Source organism: Cynocephalus volans, chromosome 15 (assembly GCF_027409185.1).
Source record: "Cynocephalus volans isolate mCynVol1 chromosome 15, mCynVol1.pri, whole genome shotgun sequence".
Lineage (NCBI taxonomy): Eukaryota > Metazoa > Chordata > Mammalia > Dermoptera > Cynocephalidae > Cynocephalus > Cynocephalus volans.
The window spans coordinates 43,164,463-43,184,012 of record NC_084474.1 but is presented as its reverse complement, the minus strand read 5'-3'; positions in this window follow the sequence as shown (position 1 = coordinate 43,184,012).

The following is a 19,550-nucleotide window of genomic DNA, read 5'->3' as shown; positions in this document are numbered from 1 at the left end:
TTATATTATATTATATTATATTATATTATATTATATTATATTATATTATATTATATTATATTATATTATATCATATTTTATTAACTTCTTAATATACATTGAAGTTAATTTTCATGTCTCTTTACCCATTCTTCTTTCCCCCCTCTTTCTCTCCCCCCCATCTGTTCTCTTGTCTTAATAAGTTCAAGGAATTGTGATTGTTGTGTCTTCTTCCCCCACCATCATTTACTTGTTTATATATTTATTTATTTTTAGCTCCCTAAAATAAGTGAGAACATGTGATAGTTCTCTTTCTGTGCCTGACTTGTTTCACTTAATATAATTTTCTCTAAGTCCATCCATGTTGTTGCTAATGGTAGTATTTCATTCTTTTTTTATAGCAGAGTAGTATTCCATTGTACAGATATACCATATTTTCTACAGTATTTAGCATTATTATATATCCTTTGCCCGTCCCCAAAACATTGTTTACTTCTTGATAGATATATTTTTGACTTCTTTTCCAGATTATCTTTCTATGATCCTATACATTTGAATGCTTCCACTAATCAATATTTTGCTATTTCAGAATCATGGGATCTGCTCAAGCTATTCTTTGATATACTGACATGTCATATTCATAGAATGACATGCTCTCAATCTGCATAATAATTCTGGCAGTATATCATGTCCACTTTAGAGTCAAGATTTGTAGTTCTTTTTACCTAAAAAATCATTAAAAAATTTGAAAAATTGTTCACTGTTTGGTGCAAGAATATGCATTAAACTAATTTACATTAGTCACCGATACACTAAAAACTGGTAGTTATAACATACGTTAGCACAAACAAAACTACCTGTAATGCCAATTTTTGGCATGCAGATTTTGTAATTGAATTTCTATATCTGTTCCTGAAGGATGAGATAAGGTAGCTAGAGATAAGTTTTGTACGATTTGGAAGTTTATTTCCTAATAAGATTAAAGATCTACATGAAATTAACTTAATATATTGAAAACCTATTAACTTCTCAAATCCTTATTTCCCCCAAAAGAACATGAATGATTTAAGAGCAATCGAGTCATTGCTTATATGGATTATGTTGTACAAATGACATAGAGAGAAAGAAGGGAAGGAATAAGCTTTTGAAAAATGATGAGTAAAATTTAGCTCCCATGTTCGTTTTGATATGAACTATATTTTGAGTCCAAAACATTTTGTAGTTAATAACTTCCAATGTGAAAATTTATCAAGATGCCTGAAACCACCAAAGCATTTTTAACCTCTCTGTAGCTTTGGGGAAAATTGATGAACTTGAAGCAGGCAAAATGCAATTGGCAGTTTAGATATCTAAAAAATTCAAGTTAGTCATTCATCATCATAGTTATTTCACATAAACTATAATGGTCCCAAAGCCTCAAAACTTTAAGTGAATCAGTTCAAGAGTTGTAAATAGAATATCTGAAATAACAGATACTTCTATCTCCTGGGCAGTTTCAGTGGTGGTGATAGAATACTTTTTATAACAAAGCCACCTATCAATTTAGTTTTGTGACACTGTATCTCCTTGGTACATCTTTTCCCATAAGCTTTATAATAAGTCTTCAGAAAACTACAATTTCTTTTAAAAATGCTACCACAATAGTGTTCCACAATCTTGATGGTACATCAGAATCACTTGAAGGGCTCTTTAAAATATGTTTCTTGGGGCCCCACTCCCAGATTTTCTGATGCAGAAAATGGGGCCCCAGATTTTGCATCCTAGCAAGTTCCAGATAGTATTGACGTTTCTTATTATACTGCCACTCTTGAGAACTGCTGTCTTATGATCAGGGACCAAGTTTTGTATATGCATGTGTGTTTTTGTTTGTTTTGGGGTGTGTGTGTGTGTGTGTGTGTGTGTGTGTGTGTGAGTGTGTGTGCGTGTGTGTGTGTGTGTGTGTGTGTGTGCACGCGCGCGCGCATGCATGTGTTTCTTGCATTTCTAAGATCTAGATGAGTCAAAGTTCAAACTGGACTTTTTTTATTTTAATGGAAAACCTTTCTGGTAATGTCTAAAAACAGAATCAATTGTTTCTACTTTATAACCCATGTCATAATTTTTGATTAATTTTTGACATATCCTTCAATTGAAATGTTGCCTTATTAGGTGTTTAAGGATTTACTATCAGTAAAATGGGTGTGTGAAATACTTGGAGAAAAATAATGGAAATACCACCAGTAAGCTTATCTTCACCACACCCCAACATCTGGCCAGCAGAAATACATGCCCTTGGTATTCATTTTCCTTTTAGTTATAAAAGTAGATGATATATAAAAAAAGAACTATTAAATACTAGGATCAAAAATAAAGCCTTTATATGTTAGCAGATAAAATTATGTAAAACAAATCACTGATATATGATTATTAAGATAACTGTTGGAGATGTTATAATACATGACATCAATATATGTGATAATATATAACATCAATAAAAAATGACGAGGTTAAGGAGGAGGAGGTGCTAAAGTGTTCTACAGCAATGAAAGGTTTTTGTAATGAAAGAACTTGGCATATTATTCAAGGATCCATTTTGTGGAGTAACAAAACCAGTAAATTCTTGGGGAATAAAACTTAGTTTTATATACCTCTAGAAATAGTAAGTATATTGTCTACCAAAAACTGTATTTAAATTATACTAAGACGGTATAAATTAAACAGTGTTGGCAAGTGCATAGTAAATTTAGCCATTCATCCTCAAATAGTTAAAATCCTGACACAGTTTGAGGTCTCTCAGTTATAACATTATTTATGGAAACTGCTGAAATTTTCTCAACAATTTTTAAAAATTTGTACGGTTTATGCCTTCCCAAATGGCATAAGAAATTAAATTTAAAAGTCTACATTGTGCGTAAAAGTACACTAATTTGTTGTTTTCTAAAATTAATCTATATTTTATACAAACACTATATCTAATTATTTATAGGAGTTTGAGCTCTTTTAAAATCAACAATAAAGAATTATGTTCAATTACTAAGGAACTAAACGACATTATGCTGAACATGGAAGGTCTGAAGCAGAGAAATTGTAAAATGCATATTGCTTTGTAAAAATTGGGGAGTAATATATTGGCACAATCTTACTGAATACTGCAGGTTGGCAGGGGAATGTAGATGGACTGAATGTGAATGAAATGTAAATGCTAATGAATTGACCAACCATGTTGTTGTTGCATCAGATTCATTTTATATCACTTTATATATCTTTTTCTGTTCTAATTATAAGGAAAGACTGAGGAATGTTACCTAGACTGGAAGCTAGGTGTGTACACACACATACACATACACACACACACACACGCATATTACACATACACTGTCCTAGGTCATTCCAAGAGTCACACTCATAAGAGAGTTCATTTTTTGTTTCATTTTGTGCATAATTATTAAAGACAGGAGGCTTAGAGAGAAAAAGCTGGAATTCAAAACTTTTATACAAAGCAACATCAAATAGTCTTTAAAATTCAAAACACTCTAAATCCACCTGTGGTCAAGGCCCTTGGAGCTGTCAGAGGTTGTTTCAAGGATGGTTCCCTGAGTGAGAACTCTGGGATCTTGACTTTGAATAAAAGAGGGCAGTTGTGTTGTAACATGTCTGAGTTTGAAATATTACATAAGGCTTTTAACCAAGAAAAGCATTTCATTCTGTTGGCTTATATATCCAAGAGAAAGCAGATTTGTTTTAAAAGAGCACTAGAAAGCAAATCATGGCTGTTTTGAGCATATGTTTTAAGTTTAATAAAAAAGATTGTTCCAAACTGTTATTCCTTTGTCTGTTAGCTATTATAAACTAGTTATGTAAGTTTAAAAACTTATAATTTTTCCATTTTTTTTAGTTTGCCTAAAAATGCTCTTTATTTCTGAGGTTATAGAAAACCATAACCAAAACTTCACGTGCACAATTGAGATCATTTGACCAATTTTTCTAACAATAGCTAGTCTCAAATTAGAGACATAACGAAAAAAATTATAAACAAACAAATAAACAAAGATTGAGTGATTAGTAATGAACTAAGTCAGCAAAGGTGTCCTCCAAGAAATATGCACTCTCTGATATTAATAGGTAATTGTTGCAGCAAGTAATGTTAAACCCAACTCCTCAATTTCTCTAAGAAATAAAAAAAAAATTGTTTAAAAGATATATATCTTCACCCCAAACTCTAATATGAGAGAAGGATATGAATATAAAGTGAACACCTTTTTCCACATGAACTTACATTTCATGAGACTGGTTACATCCCCACATCCAGGGTCCAGAGGGTAAAACCTGATAGGTCTGACAGGAAGATGAATCTACAAAAGGAAATTGGCCTTTGAGGACAGAGCTGACATGCTGAGAATGGCATAAAAGACAGAATGCTACTGGGCCACTGAATCTATGAACCCTGGAGCCTTTCTACTTAAGGATTTCTTGCTAAGTGAGAATATAAATATCATTATTGGTAGACACTTTACCAATAAAGGAGCTTTTTTGTTACTTGCAGCTCAAAGCATCCTAATAAATAAAATACTAAATTGAATTTGCCTATCCAAATTATTATAGTCTATTAAAAAGCCATAATTTCAATGGACAATATTTTTATTCAATCTAGTGATTTTTAAAAGGTAAACCAAAAATAATTTGATTTAAAACTAGAGTTTCTTCATGGAAATAAACTTTATAGACTGCTGAGTTTTATGGTCTGTGGATTCTATCCTGAGCTAGTATATGTGAATTTAGGTGGGGGAGTTCTTACCCCAGCTTGATCATATCAAACCCAGGGTTATTATTTTCTATGCCAAGTGACTTTACTTTATACAGTTGTTTACTTAGTTTTTTAATTTGCAAAACTGTACCACTTGTAGGAAACATTTGATTCAAGTGGGATAATATAATTTTGGAGTTTATTATTTAAAAGTTTCCAAAAGCAGCATTTCAAAACATTACTCTGTAACCATAATGACTTCTTGTTACTCTTTTAAAATCTGATAAATTCATTAATTGTTCTCAGTAAATATTTAATGACCATGTCATTCTTCTAGGAGTTAGATATATGAATAAAATATAATATATAAATAATATTCAATCTTTGATCCTTAGGGGTCCTAAGTTGTGAATCTTATTCCTGGATATTCCACTATATCTCCTTTCCTTCTTTTGATTTTTCTTATTCTCACTGTATATACTCTTTGATTGCATTGGGATTTCAAGCCTTACTGTTCTTCATTTTTCTTCCAGTTTACTAGTCCTTTATTTGGTCTTGCTTTCTTTTTCATTCTAGCTCCCTTAGGTGAGCTCTTACTTTTATCCCTCTCTTTCAAATCCCCTTAATTCCTTCATAATTGTGCTGAATGTGCTCTATAAATTCCAAAGCCTGAATCAATTGCACTTTCTTTTCTCTGCTGCTATCCCGGAACTGTTGTGCTTACGAGAAAACTAGTGATTTCTAAATGGAAAAAGTGAGTCAATGCTTCTCAAAAATTCCTTTTTTTCTTTCCTTTACTTACCAAAATCACTTTCTCCCTTTAGCATAAGAACCATGTTCTAGTCGCCCATATCCTTCAAAACAAAGCAAAAAAATAACAAAAGAGAAAAATAATTAACCTTGAATAAAAACCTGCCTTCTGCAAGCTCATACCAAATCTATGTATTTGCTAAGTTGAGCTTCCTGAAAGTGCAGTACAATTTGGTTTCTTTACTTTATCCAGATGCTTTTACTGAAATCATAGCAATTCATCTTCTTCCTATTACAGCAATTAATAATTGTATTTTTAAATGTTTCTTGTAGCTGTTTTTCCTAATGGTGAGAAGCAGAACTTAACTTTGAGTGATGATCAGAAAACACATTATTGAACTCGTTGTATACATAAAGGTCAAGCCCATAATCCTAGTTCAACAGAGAAATAGTGAGGCATCAAGTGACCATAATAACAAAGGGGTATTTCTCCTGGGTGTGTCATTGTTAAGGTGATAACTGATTTGTAGCTTTATCAGATATTTGGAAATCTGGGCCTCCAGGAAGGGGAATGTGAGAAAGAGGTTCTGGACTGAGAGAAGCAAGGTTCAGTATTATGTCACAGCTGAGGGCAAAGTTTGAGAGATAGCAGGAAACCCTGTTGTACTGAATTTGTTCCACAGATTTTAGGAGCAGTGACGTCTGAGATCTGTCTCGTATTATAATTCCCCTTCCAAAGCTTCAGTAACAACTTGTTAATACTTGGATTGGATTATTAAGGGTTGTCTCCCTGCCCCACCCTGCAAGCCTGTTCTCTATAACAGCACAGAGGAAGCTGCAGCATTTCAAAGCAGAGTAGAAAATCCCAGAATAGGGTCTGAGCTGGGATTAAAAACAACTGGGAGATTTTAAGTATTGATTGTATTTGTCAGGTACTTTAAAAAATATTAAGCAAGAGGACTGCAGATTCAGACATTACTAATGTGGAGGTTCAAATGGTTTTCATTTGACTATTGAGAAAAACTGTTGACCTAAGTAGAAGATAACCCAGAACCTCAGTAGATATATAACAGGAGGGCAATAGGCTGCTTCACAGGAAGCAGGTACTGGCAATGACCCAAACCCTCTCCACTTCCAAAGAAGTGAATAAACTAAGGGGTGCCTCTGGTTTCTCGTGAATTGGAGTAAGATTTTGGCCATGGCAGTATTCATCTTAAAGATTTGTCATGTACATGTCTGGAGCATGGTCTGAGAATATTTGAACAGCTGTGTTTCTTTGGGTCTCTCTCCAGCATGTCAAATCTTTAAATCTCTCAAGCATTACAGCTTCAGGGTAGCCAGATTTTTCACATGTTGGCTCAGTTTCCAAGGTACATGTTGAGAGAGAGACAGAGAGAGACAGAGAGACAGAGAGAGGATGCACATGGAAGTCTTATCTCCACTTATGACCTAGTCTCTGTAATAATAAGCTGTCATTTTTTTTCTGCAGTCTATTAGTAAAAACAATTGCAAAGGACCACCTACCTATGTTCAAGGAGAGAGAACATAGATCTTATCTTTTGATAGAAGAGTACCAACTTCAAATTACAAGATGACGGTAAGGGACGGGATTGGTTTCAATACAAAGTGAAAACAAGGGCTGGTCTGTTAGTTCAGTTGGTTAGAGTGCAGTGTTATAACACCAAGGGAAAAGGTTTGTATCCCCGTACCAGCCAGGCGCGCGCACACACACACACACACACACACACACACACACAAAGTAAAAAAGAAAGAACACAAGATGGAATATGGATATTGAGAGTTCTATGGCATTTGTGTTTTGGATTCGAGTTGTTCCTGAAGTATAACTGTATCCATGACATTCTCCCATTGCATCTTGAATCTGCTCCTTTTTCTTCTTTCTTCATCTTGGTGAAATTACCTTCTTCGGGATTTTAGTAGTAGATGACATTAATTGATTTATCATCCTGATACCACTCTCAGTTTCGAGGAACAATAACTACTATTCCCCCATTCCAAATCTGTGGGAACTGTCATATTTTTATAGTCCATATTTTGGCCACATTTGGTTGGCCCCAGATATACCTGATGTAAATTTGACATAGGGTTTTTTTTCCCCAGGATTTTTAACTTGGGAACAATAACAAAAAAGAATTAGTTCATCTAAGGCAATGCCATATTTGAATAGTTGATGATGTCTTTAACTTAACTACAATATAAAAACTGAAATTTTTCACGAGAAAATTTTAAACTCAGTTTTGAATATACTGAATTTAGGTATCTGTGTAATAACTATGCGGAAATATTCATCAAGGACTTGATAAAGCCAATTCGATGGGGAGAAGATAATAAAAAGAAAAAATGTAAAACAAAAGTAAAAATGGCATTGAATTCATTGGTAGGAGTTAGAATGCCGTCTAATCAAGCAATAACACATTCAGTAAAACAATTTTCTTTTTATATTATTTTCCAAGTCCATATTTCAACCATTTCAATGTATGGTCCAATAAATCCATAAATTGGCATCTTAAGAACAGTTAAAATACAAAGTATGTAAAGGTGAACAGGCAAATAACTTTATGATTTGATAAAAATAACATTTTATTATAATTTAGTTTTAGTTTTCCTGAGACAGTGTTTCAGTTCTACCTAATGGATGGCCCATATTTGTCGGGCACCATACTGCTTCTGTTTACTATTTGGTAACGTAGGCTGCACATGTTGTTTTCCATGTAACACATCTTGAGCAGTGATTTTGTCTTCACCCCTTCACTGGGGGGATGTTTTAAAGACCTCTAATTGTTACTTAATTCCTGAGAAAAGTAACCTCTTGGAGATATCTGAGGAGAGGGCAAGGAGACAGAGGCTCTTGCTTTTACTCCACCAAGACAGAAATGTTGAAGATAGACTATGTCAAGGGTACAAATATGGAAAATAACAATATGTTAAAGGAACACGTATCTGAAAAATAGAAGGAATATCTAAGAAACTGAAATAGAATTTAAGAGGCAGATATTCAGAGTAGCACTTCTGAAGTCCAGCCTATTTGCATGTTGCTTTAAGGTGGGCAGAGATCTTCTGATCTCTATTTGCTTCCCATTATGTACTTAAACTTCAAAGTAGAACTTTAAGGCCCCCAAATTTTGATTGCTTACTTCAATATGTTGCTGAAAATTGAGTATGAATTTACTTCCTTCCTAGGTGAAAGACTTGATAATGTACTTCAAAGGTTTTCTATGAAGTCATTTCACTCTCTTTTAAGTTCAAAAGAATACAACTGTACTTCATCTGTGTAAATATTTCATAATCAGAAAATATACTTACCACAAATAGTTACAAAACAGGCACACAACTACAAAATAGTTAGTAATTCAAAATAAGCACAAATTGTCTTTATTTTTTTCCACAGTCATATTTTTGAGGAAGTGATAAATTTTTACCCACCTCATCTCTAAACCTAGTTTGTTTTCTTATCTCAATGAATAGACTGTTTTCTGTCACTTAGAGTACACAGAAATATTCTATGTGTGAAGATTTTCAGGAAGGATAAGATTCCTAAGATGATAAATGCAATGGTATAGAAAAAGTGCCAAGAAAGAATTTTATGGGATTTAGAGACAGAGAGAACATATATTGAATCATGAGAAATTCTGAAAAATGTAAACATTGAAAGGATACAAAATAGGGAGAAGAATAATTATATAGGCTCTTCAAAATCTGATGTTTGATGCTATAAATAGAAATACTAAAATGATTGAAATAAAAATAATGAAAAGCAGTGGGACAGCAAGATAGGAGAGAAATGTCAGTATTTAATGTAAAACCCCTGAAAATATGTAAGTTTATGCAGTGTACTGAGCATTCCACTCCAAAGACCCATTATTTGAATTGAGAAAAAAGAATGAAGAACACTGAAATCTACTTTACGTTTTTTTTTTTTTTATTATTAGTTTGTTAATAGCAGCATTTGATACAGGTGAATAATCCCTCCTTGGTCAACTTATTTTCATTTGTCTACCAGAGTGGCCAGTACATTCTTTTTTCCCCCTTACTTCAGTGAATATTCCTTCCCAGTCTAATACGATGACTCCTTCTCTGCTTTCCTATGTCTAATCGGATTTCCCGGAGTTCAATTCAAGTCCTAACCTTCTCTCTATTCCCATTTTTCTTAGCTGATCACGCCAAGGTCCACGGCTTTAAGAAGCACCTGCAAAGTTAGTGACATTCAAATGTCTCTCTCCAGCTTTTGTCTTTTTCCAACAGCTACTGTGGCACCTCTTTTTGGATGATAATAGATATCTTGAATTTAATATATCTTAACCAGAAATTTTTATTTTCCACCCACATCTCTTTATACCCTCAGTTTTCCACACATCAGAAAAGTGCAACATCCTTACCTCTTATTCATGCCAAAAACCTAAAAGTAAAAAACAGTTTTACCATGAAGCCAATGAAGTTTAAGTTTCAAGGCTTTACCCAAATCCATTCCAAGAGCAGGGAACTAATTTTATATTTGTAATGTTTGTTTTATTTAGTTAAGATGGCCACTGAAACTGAGCTTCAAGCCCTGCCAGATCCTGAGAAACATTTGCCAGGGAGTCCATCTTGTCTCCTTTCTTTTCCTCAAACTCCACAATCTATCTCTCATCATATTTTTCCAGTGCTGTCTTCAAAATGTATAATTAATCTAACTAAATCTCACAAGCTCCTACACAAACCATCCTAGAGTGAGTTAGCATCATCTCATATTGACCATTGTAATTGCTTCCTTACTTATTGCCTTGTTTTAATTCTTCCTTCCTATAGCTTTTCTCCAAAAAATATTTTTAAGATATAAATTAATTAGATGCAAAAATCCTCAATATGATACTAGTAAATCAAATTCAATTATATATAAAAAAAATTATATGCCATGACCAAGTGGGATTTATCCCAGGTATTCAAGGATGGTTCAAAATTCAAAAATCAATTAGTGCAATCCATCATATCATTAGGCTAAAGAAGAAAAATTACATGATCATATCAATTGATACCAAAAAAGCATCTGGAAAAATCCAACACTCATTCATGATAGAAACTCTCTGTAATCTAGGAATAGAGGGGAACTTCCACAACTGGATAAGGAATACCTACAGAAAAAGCTACAGCTAACATTTCTAATTGTGAGAAACTAGAAGTTTTCGTGATAAAATCAAGAACAAGGCAAGAATGCCCCTCTCACCACTCCTTTTAACATTTTACTGATCAAAAAAAGGAAATAAATGGTACACTTTTTGAAAAGGAGGAAAACAACTCTTTGTTCACAGATGACATGATTGGCAATGCAGAAAACCTGAAAGAATAACAACAAAGAGCAAGGTTTGCAGAATACAAGGTTAATAAGCAGAAATCAATCACTTTCTTATATACTAGCAATAAACAAGTGGAATTTAAAGTGAAAACCACACAATGCCACTTACATTAGCATCCACAAAGTGAAATACTTAGGTGTACATCTAACAAAAGTTGTGGAAGATCTATCAGTGTACTTCAAAAAGTTTGTAGAAGTATTTCTATTCTTTTTCGATTCTATTTTTTTACTGAACTTTTTGAAGTACCCTCATGTGCAAATATAAGGAAAACTACAAAACTGTGATGAAAGAAATCGAAGTTGAACTAAACATATGAAGATGTATTCCATATTCATGAGTAGGAAGACTCAATAGTGTCAAAATGTCAGTTTTTCTCAGCTTACAGATTTAATGAAATCTCAAAGAAAATTGAAACAAATTATTTTGTGGATATTGACAAACTGATTTTAAAGCGTATACGGACAGGAAAAAGACACAGAATAGCCAATAAAATGTTGAAGGAGAAGACAAAGTTGGAGTACTGAGATTACCTGATTTTAAGACTCACTATAAAGCTGCAGTAATCAAGGCACTTTGGTATTCACAAAAGAAGAGAAAATATGTCAATGGAATGAAACAAAGAGCCCAGAAACAGACCCATATAAATACAGTCACCTGTTCTTTCAAATTCCTTGCTACACAAGCCTCTCCATAGGGCTGCTCACAACATGACATCTAGTTTCCTCATAGTAAATAATCCCAGAGAGAAAGAGAGAGAAGAAAAAGAAAACAAGAGTGAGGATTTACCATGATTTACCCTTTTTCACACACTCCTCTAAGGAGTGTGAGAGCCTCAAATGCTAAGATTTTGAAACAAAGGAATATACTTAGGGAAGTCTATGGGAAGACCCATTATTTAATAATCAGTGTCACAATGAGTAGAAACTAAAATAGAATTGTTGGAAAAAATGACAAAATCCATTTTATTATTTGTGAAGGGAAAAAACATTAATTAAAACCAGGTTAAAGAAAAAGATACTACCCTGATCTCTGAATAAAAATATCTTAAAATTGCAGGTAATATAGTGGGAGCACAAAGGTTAGAAGCAAATGGGAGGGAATATATGAAACACAGCAAAATTAAGTTTCATTCAAAATCACCATAATGCACAAAGACTGAGCACCAGCACTACGGTTTAACATTATTCTACAAGGATCAATCAGTAAATTTTCAGTTCTGATTTTTGTATCTTCAAAATTATCTAAAAACTTAGAGACAGAGACAATTAAGAAATGACCAAAAAGAAAATAATGAAGTCCTAAGAAGAAACATTAAAAGATTTGTATTTCTTTGGGGGTGAGGTAGGGGAGGAATACTCATTTAATAGAAATCAGAGGTAGCTTTGAATGTACATAAGTAAACGTATTTTTTTTTCTTTTTTTCCCTTTTAAACCCAAAATCATTCAAATGTTTTGGAGTTTTTCTGTTTGGAAGTACTCAGAAAGAGACTAGGAAAATATTTTCATGAAGTATTTCAGATGTTTACCTGCCTAAAGGCAGGTAACTTGAACAGAAGATTTCTCATAGAAATCTTCTTATAGATCTATTATCTTATAATTCTACAATTTCACAGTAATTCAAGCCACTTTACACTGTCAATATTCTTCATTTATGTGAATAGGCATCAACTCCTGTACCTTATTTCATTTATAATACAAGAGCTTGAAAAGCACCTTCAGACAGCAATTTGTACATGATCTATTTTCATGGTTTTGTAAGCATGAAAGATTTAAAAGAACTGTACCCTGGACTGCATTATTTATAAAGGGAAGGTATGAAACAGCATGTCATAAGGAAATTAAAACAGAAAGGCAGTAGAGTGCTAGTAAAAGTCTATATTGTTTACTGTATTTTCAGATCAAACACAGTCTAAACTTTGAGGGTAGTGGTGGAGGATCATGGATCTCTTCCAGCAACCACTAAGAAAATTTCTTTTCTACCATAATGAATGAGATCGCATGACTTAGCCAGCAACTTTGTTTTATTTTCATTTATGGGTATACTGAGGCCTTAGCAAAGTAAACATCTATTGGTTGGTTTATTACAGCTTAGACTTTCCTCATGCTTCTCATCAAAACAAATTGAAAAACACAAAAGAACTTCAAAATTTAACAAAAAACTAGCCTACCAGTGTCTCCATTTTCTTCCCTGTAAAGTAGGCAATAATAATAGAACCTACTGAATATGATTATTGAATTAAATGAGTGAATCCATTTAAAGGCACATAATAAGTACTTGTTTAAATTAAGTATTATTATTATTAAAAACTTTAACTGATCACTGCTTAATAAAGTCATCAAACTAACCAATGTTCACCATTTTCTACATAGAACATAGTGATTAATACTATCGCTGTATTAAAACAATTTAATATACCAGAGAAAACCAAAGTATGTGTGGCTAGAAGGCTTCTCTTACACTTATTTGCAAAAATCCTGTCTAGAAAATTTTTTATACACATTACACATGTTGCTGTTATGTAACATAAATACTTAATAAGTAGGTTAATATTATGAATAAGGAGAATGTTGTCTTTCATATGGTAGTTTTGTTGAATACCTTTGAAGTCTTTAAAAAGAGAAAGATGCACCCCTAAAATATTGCCACTGTGTTCATTGTGGGTGAAACCAGAGAAAACATTTAGGTAAAAACATCATTACAAATACAGATCCCTTTTGCTTTTTCATCACATTGAAAATTTCTTTAACTTCTTATTCTACTTGGAAAAAAAAAAAAAAAACAGCTTGGAAGTTGTAGAAAGCACTTTTGCTTGTGATTGTACCTTACGCCAGAAAGAAGATATAGAATGCCAGTTTCCCAACTACTGGATTCATCTAATACATCACACTCTGATAAATTAATATGCATTGCATGTTTAAGATTGTAATTATTAATATATACATATATATATTTCCATAATTCTTCAATTTAACCAACTTATCCTTTAGTTGACTAACTACTGATTCCAATTCTGTTAAAAAGAGAGCTTATACAGTTTTACTTGTTAAATCAGAGTAGAGAGCATATGAATGTTCCCTATATCATACTTTTTATCTGTATTCATGTGTTTGAATATTTTATAATATAAGAGTGAATAGGAGATAGGAGAATGGAAATCATTAAAAAAGAGAGTCTATGAATACTGAACTTAGCTGTGGGCTAATGACTGCCAAAGAGGGATTTGGGGGGTATTATTATGGCTGTTGTTTAAGAGATAATACTAAAAGTTTTGTATGCTAATATAGATTATCTAGTACAAAGGAACGTGCTGATAATGACATGAGAGAATAACCATAGAAACAAATATTTGACTAAATTATAGGGGTTGGATTTTGGCAAAAAAGTGGATGCATTTGTGTAGTTGACTTTGATAGAAGAGGGATACTTTTCACTTTATCAAAAAATACAAAAACAAAATTCCCAGAAACCTATGTATCTTCCTCTGTATTTATCTACACTCACAGACATACACATGTTACACACAAATAATATATTTCTGTGTGTATCTTCAGCTCTCTCTGGTTCTAACTCTAACCTTTTTTTTGAAAATCTGCGACTGGAACAAATTTGAGTTCCCACAAGATTCAGAGTAGATCTGGCTTCCACAGTTCTACAGTGTGGAGTGCTCTTTATTAGAGTTTCATGTGGACAGACAGGACAGAGATAAGATTTAATGCTTGTGTCATCAGAAGATATAAGGATGTAAGAACTAAACAGACTCTCCCATCATAGGCTGTTAAACTGTCAAAATATGTGGAAGCAACTCAGTAGAAAAAATAGAAAACCTGAAAACCTCTTGCTTCCCCTCTACCTATAAACGGTCCAAGCCCTTTCCATTTTTTCTTCTAAACATTTCTGAATCTGGATTCACTCATCTAACTGCACAAGCATTGCTTAGTTAAAGACCTCAATACATTTTACTAGGAGGATTGATAATGCTCCTTTGTGTTCTTGCTTCTAATTTCTCTCTACTAGTGTGATCTTCCTAAAAATGTAAATATGAAGGCATCATTTCCCTATATAAAACCATTCTGTGACCTGTAGGCCTCACAGGACAAAACCCAGCCCTCAGTATGGCACACATGGTAGTATAATGTAGTATAATGTAGTATAATCAGGTTCAGCTACATAATTTTTGGACCTGTATAAAATAATAATGTGAATCCCTTTGTTCACATACTATTAAAAGTTCAAGATGGTGAGAGAAAAGCATTAAACCTAGCATATGTTTTCCTAAGCATGAGGCCATATGTAATTGCAAAGGTAGCACACCTATGAGGCTGGTCTTGATCTCACCATTTACCACATCATCCTATTCCATTTCCTGACAAGTAGCCTCTGGTTTAGGAATGTTGAAGTAATTATAGATCCTGAAATATATATTGTGCTTTGCCCTTCCAGGGTTCTGCAATGCTGTCCCTTTCTATTGCTTATAACAGAAATATCTGAAACTGGGTAATCTGTAAATAAATAATATTTACTGCATACAGTTTCAGAGGCTGGGAAGTCCAAAATCCAAGGAACACATGTGGTGAGAGTCTTGTTGGTGGGTGGTGACTCTTCACAGCAATACAGGGTGCCACATGGTGAATAGCTTGGCAAGAGAGAGACTAACCTCCTTACTAGCTCTCCTTATAAATCCATCATAACTGTCATAACCATGCCCATGACCACCAATAAACTATCAATGGATTAATCCATTCACTAGGGCATGGTACTCACAATCTAATCACCTCCTAAAGGCCTGACCTTTCAATTACAATAATAGGATTTCCCACCCTCTTAACACTGTCACAAAGGGAATGTCACATGAGCTTTGGGGAGGTGAGGAACATATCCAAATTGTATCAAATGACATTCATCCTTTCTGACTGGAAAGTCTTTCTTAATTAGATCCAGTTGGAAAAATGTTGATTTTTCCCCAAGGACCCAACTATTATTTCTTAATATATAAAACTTTCCCTGGAAAATTAAATCCACTTAGCATTTACTTATATTTTACTTAGCATATATACATTTATATCATACTTACCATATACTTATGGTTGCATTTATCATATATTTACAGATTTACCTCTTTTTTCCCCCCCAACTCTGGACTTTTCCCAAGAGGAAGGCTTATATTTTAATTATATTTTAACTCTCTTGCTTGGTTTAGTGCCTGGTGTGTATTAAACTCTGAATAAATGGGGTTTTTTTGATGATTCATATAACAATTTAAAATATTTCTAAGTTCTGAACCACTAACATTTGTTCACACTGTTTATAGTGTCATAACTTACTATAATTTTAGACAAAATTAAAAGTTAGTTTGTGTTGCAAATGTTGGTAGAATTTGAAACCATTTCCTATTTAAGACATTTGGAATGGTCAAAATGGTGTTTTAAAATGTTCTATTAGATGAGGGGAAGCAGCCTAAGGCCCTCAACAGATGCAGTTGTCCCTGGACTTTCTGGCCATCGTAATCACAAGCCAAGAAACTCCAAAGATTGCTGCCAGGATCTGAGTGGCTGGACATTTATCCTCTAGAAGACTGAGCATCCTGAAAATCTCCAGCCAGAAAACCTAGGAGGGTGGAGAAAGATTCCCCCTATGGGAGGAAGAGAATTGTGAGTACCCGATAAACTGTGAGGTGGATCACTAAGATTATTTAATCCAATAGCTCAGAGTGTTCTACAGCTGCCAGTATGGGAACTCATAAGCTTACATCCTCTGAGGGGTTTGGGTACAAAAAATTCCATCCTCCTGGCTCCAGACTCTAGATCAGTGATTCTTAATCCTGACTGTACATTAGAATCCCTTTAGAGGCTATTAATAGGTAGATGGAGCAAAGTGGCCAACTAGAAGACCTTACCATTCATCTCTCCCATCACACAAAACTATCAATAAGCAATTACATTTGGATGAAAATTACTAAACGAGAGTTCTGGAACACATCAAAGAAGTAGTGGAAATGCTAGTGAGCACAGAAAATCAGGATAGCCATATAGAGAATGGAAGAAAACAGACTTCATCACCCCATCTCTCAACCAAGATAAGCTGAGAACCAGGTGGAACTTCTCCCTACAGGAAAAAGGTAAGCAAGAAACCTCCAACAACCTCTATTAACACCTCAGACATCTAACGTCCTCACCACCAGGAATCCTGGCAGTACTCATAGGCACTAAGTCCAGCTGAGGAAGCTGCCTGGAGTACACACAGTTGTGTTCCCTCCAGAGGAGGTGACACTGTGTCCTGCACTCTGTGGCCCACACAGTCACTGCCTTATGCTACCTTGGAACTGAAACTGCTGCTGGAGGGTATTTTACCCCATGGTGACACCCTTTCATCACAGAAGCAAAGCCATCATTGAACTACCCCTGCTTAGTGGCCAGACTTCCCCATCTGAGCTGTGAGAAGCTGTTATATCTTACCCTGAGTATCAAAACTGCAGTGAGCATGCCACTTCACTTGACCATTCCAGGTGTAGTTGTGCCCCTCCACTCAGGCCAGAGCTGAAGCTGTGTATTCCCTCTGTGGGAATTTTTATCTATCCTTCCCAGTCATGATTGTGCCCCACCCCCCGGGACTGAGGAGAAGCAGCACATTACCCCTGGGGAATTGGTGCCTTGGCTGACCAAGAGCCAAAGAGAACTGAGTTAAAATAGTAGCCTGCATCCCTGGGAAACAGAGAAGTGGCTACGCTGAGACACCCTCTCTTATTGACCAACCAACTCTAGTACCCTGACTCCCTGGAGCTGGAATATTCCTTTAAAGACTAAGCTGCTGAGACACCTCTTTCCCAGAGGAGTGGAGTCAGTGCTGTGCTTCTCCCTGCCCCCCCTCCCCCAAGGCTTGGATGATAGTTGTGTACCAACATTCTTGGTCCTTGCTACCTTTGCACCTGACCTCACAGAGATGAGATATCACCAAGTCCCAACAATTTCAGGAATTAGAGTCACCACTACATAATGCTTCACTCTCTGGGAGCTGAGTGAAAACTGAGCCCCAATTACCTCAGGTTTCTGAATTGTAGCTGTACTCTCCTTTGCCCAAACCTCCAGAGCATCCTTTCTTACCAAGAGTTGAATCAGAGCTGTGTCCTGCCCCCCAGGGTCATAATCGCATCTATAACCTGACCCACTGGGAAAGAGCTGCCAAAGGGGGAGTCTCAGAGTCACAGATTCTATTGTGTTAGCAATCTACATCCTACACTGCCTCTGAGTATAAACCTACACAGTAAAACCTAGGTGCCACAATAAGTTTGCAAGACCCTAAGCCCTGGATTCCAGCTCAACAGCCACTCTAAGCACCTGCACCTGTAACCCAGTACTGCTGCAGCTGCTTGTAGGTCAAGTCAGACTCAACAGTAAGAAGAATTCCCTTGGCAAAGTCTCCCTTTGTTGGGGGAATGAGAATAGGAGGACCCCCAAAATCCTTGCCATCAAAGACCTTAACAATCTATTCTGTCACTGCTGGTGCCACAAACTTCTCTCACCTATGTCATTGAGGCACCCACAGTTACCAGTAATGTTGATCACAGTGTAAGAAGCTTCCTGGAAACCACATCACTGCACCAATGAGGAAATGGAATCACTACACCCTTTCCAAATAGCACACTAAGACCCAACTTCAGGTCTGTAAAGTTTGAAAGAGGTTATTGTTTCACCAAATGCACAGCCACCAACGCAGGAACACAAGAAACATGAAAAGTCAAGGAAATATGAGACCACCAAAGGAACACAATATAATGCACTAGTGACAGGCCCCAAAGAAAACAAAAAATACAAACTGTCAGAAAAAGGATGTCAAAATAATGATCTTATGAAAACTCAGTGAGATACAAGAGAATACAGATAGATTATTCAACAAAATTAGGAAAATAATTCATGATATGAACAAGAAATTTAACAAAGAGACAGATATCATAAAAGAGAACCAAACAGCTAAAGAATTCAATGAATGGAGTAAAAAATACAATAGAGAACTTCCAGAGCAAAATAGAGCATGCAGAAGAAAGAGTCTCTAAATTCAATGATAGCTCATTTGACATAGTCAGAGGGAAAAAAAAAAGAAGAATAAAAGAATGAAGAAAGCCTACAGGAATTAATGGATGTGACTAAGGGAACAGCTAATCAAATTATGGAAGTTACCAAAAAAGAAAAGAAGAAAAAAGACATTGAAAACCTATTTTAATAAAATAATAGCTGAAGATTTCCCTTGCCTTGGAAGATCCAGGAAGCTCAAAGGTTCCCAAATAGATTCCACCCAAAAAGGTCTTCTCCAAGGCACACTGTAGTCAAAATTACTAAAGTCAAAGACAAAGAGAGAACTTCAAAATCTGCAAGAAAAAGCATCATGTCCCATATAAAGAAATCACCTTGAAATCAGCTTTAGAGTAACAGCCAATTTCTCTGCAGAAACCTTACAGGCCAGGAGAGAATGGGATGATATATTCAAAATGCTGAGAGAGAAAATAATTTGTATTCCAGTCAAGAATACTATACCAAGCAAATCTATCCTTCAGGAATAAAGAAATAAAGTTTTTCCTTTTAAAACTTTTCACAGACAAGCAAAAACTGAGGAAATCATCACCACTAAACTGACCTTAGAAGAAATGCTCAAGGAGTCCTACATCCAGAAGAAAAGGAAAATAACTACCGTCAAGAAAACAAGTAAAAGGATAAAACTCACTGGTAAAGCAGGTACACTAATGGGATAGAGATAG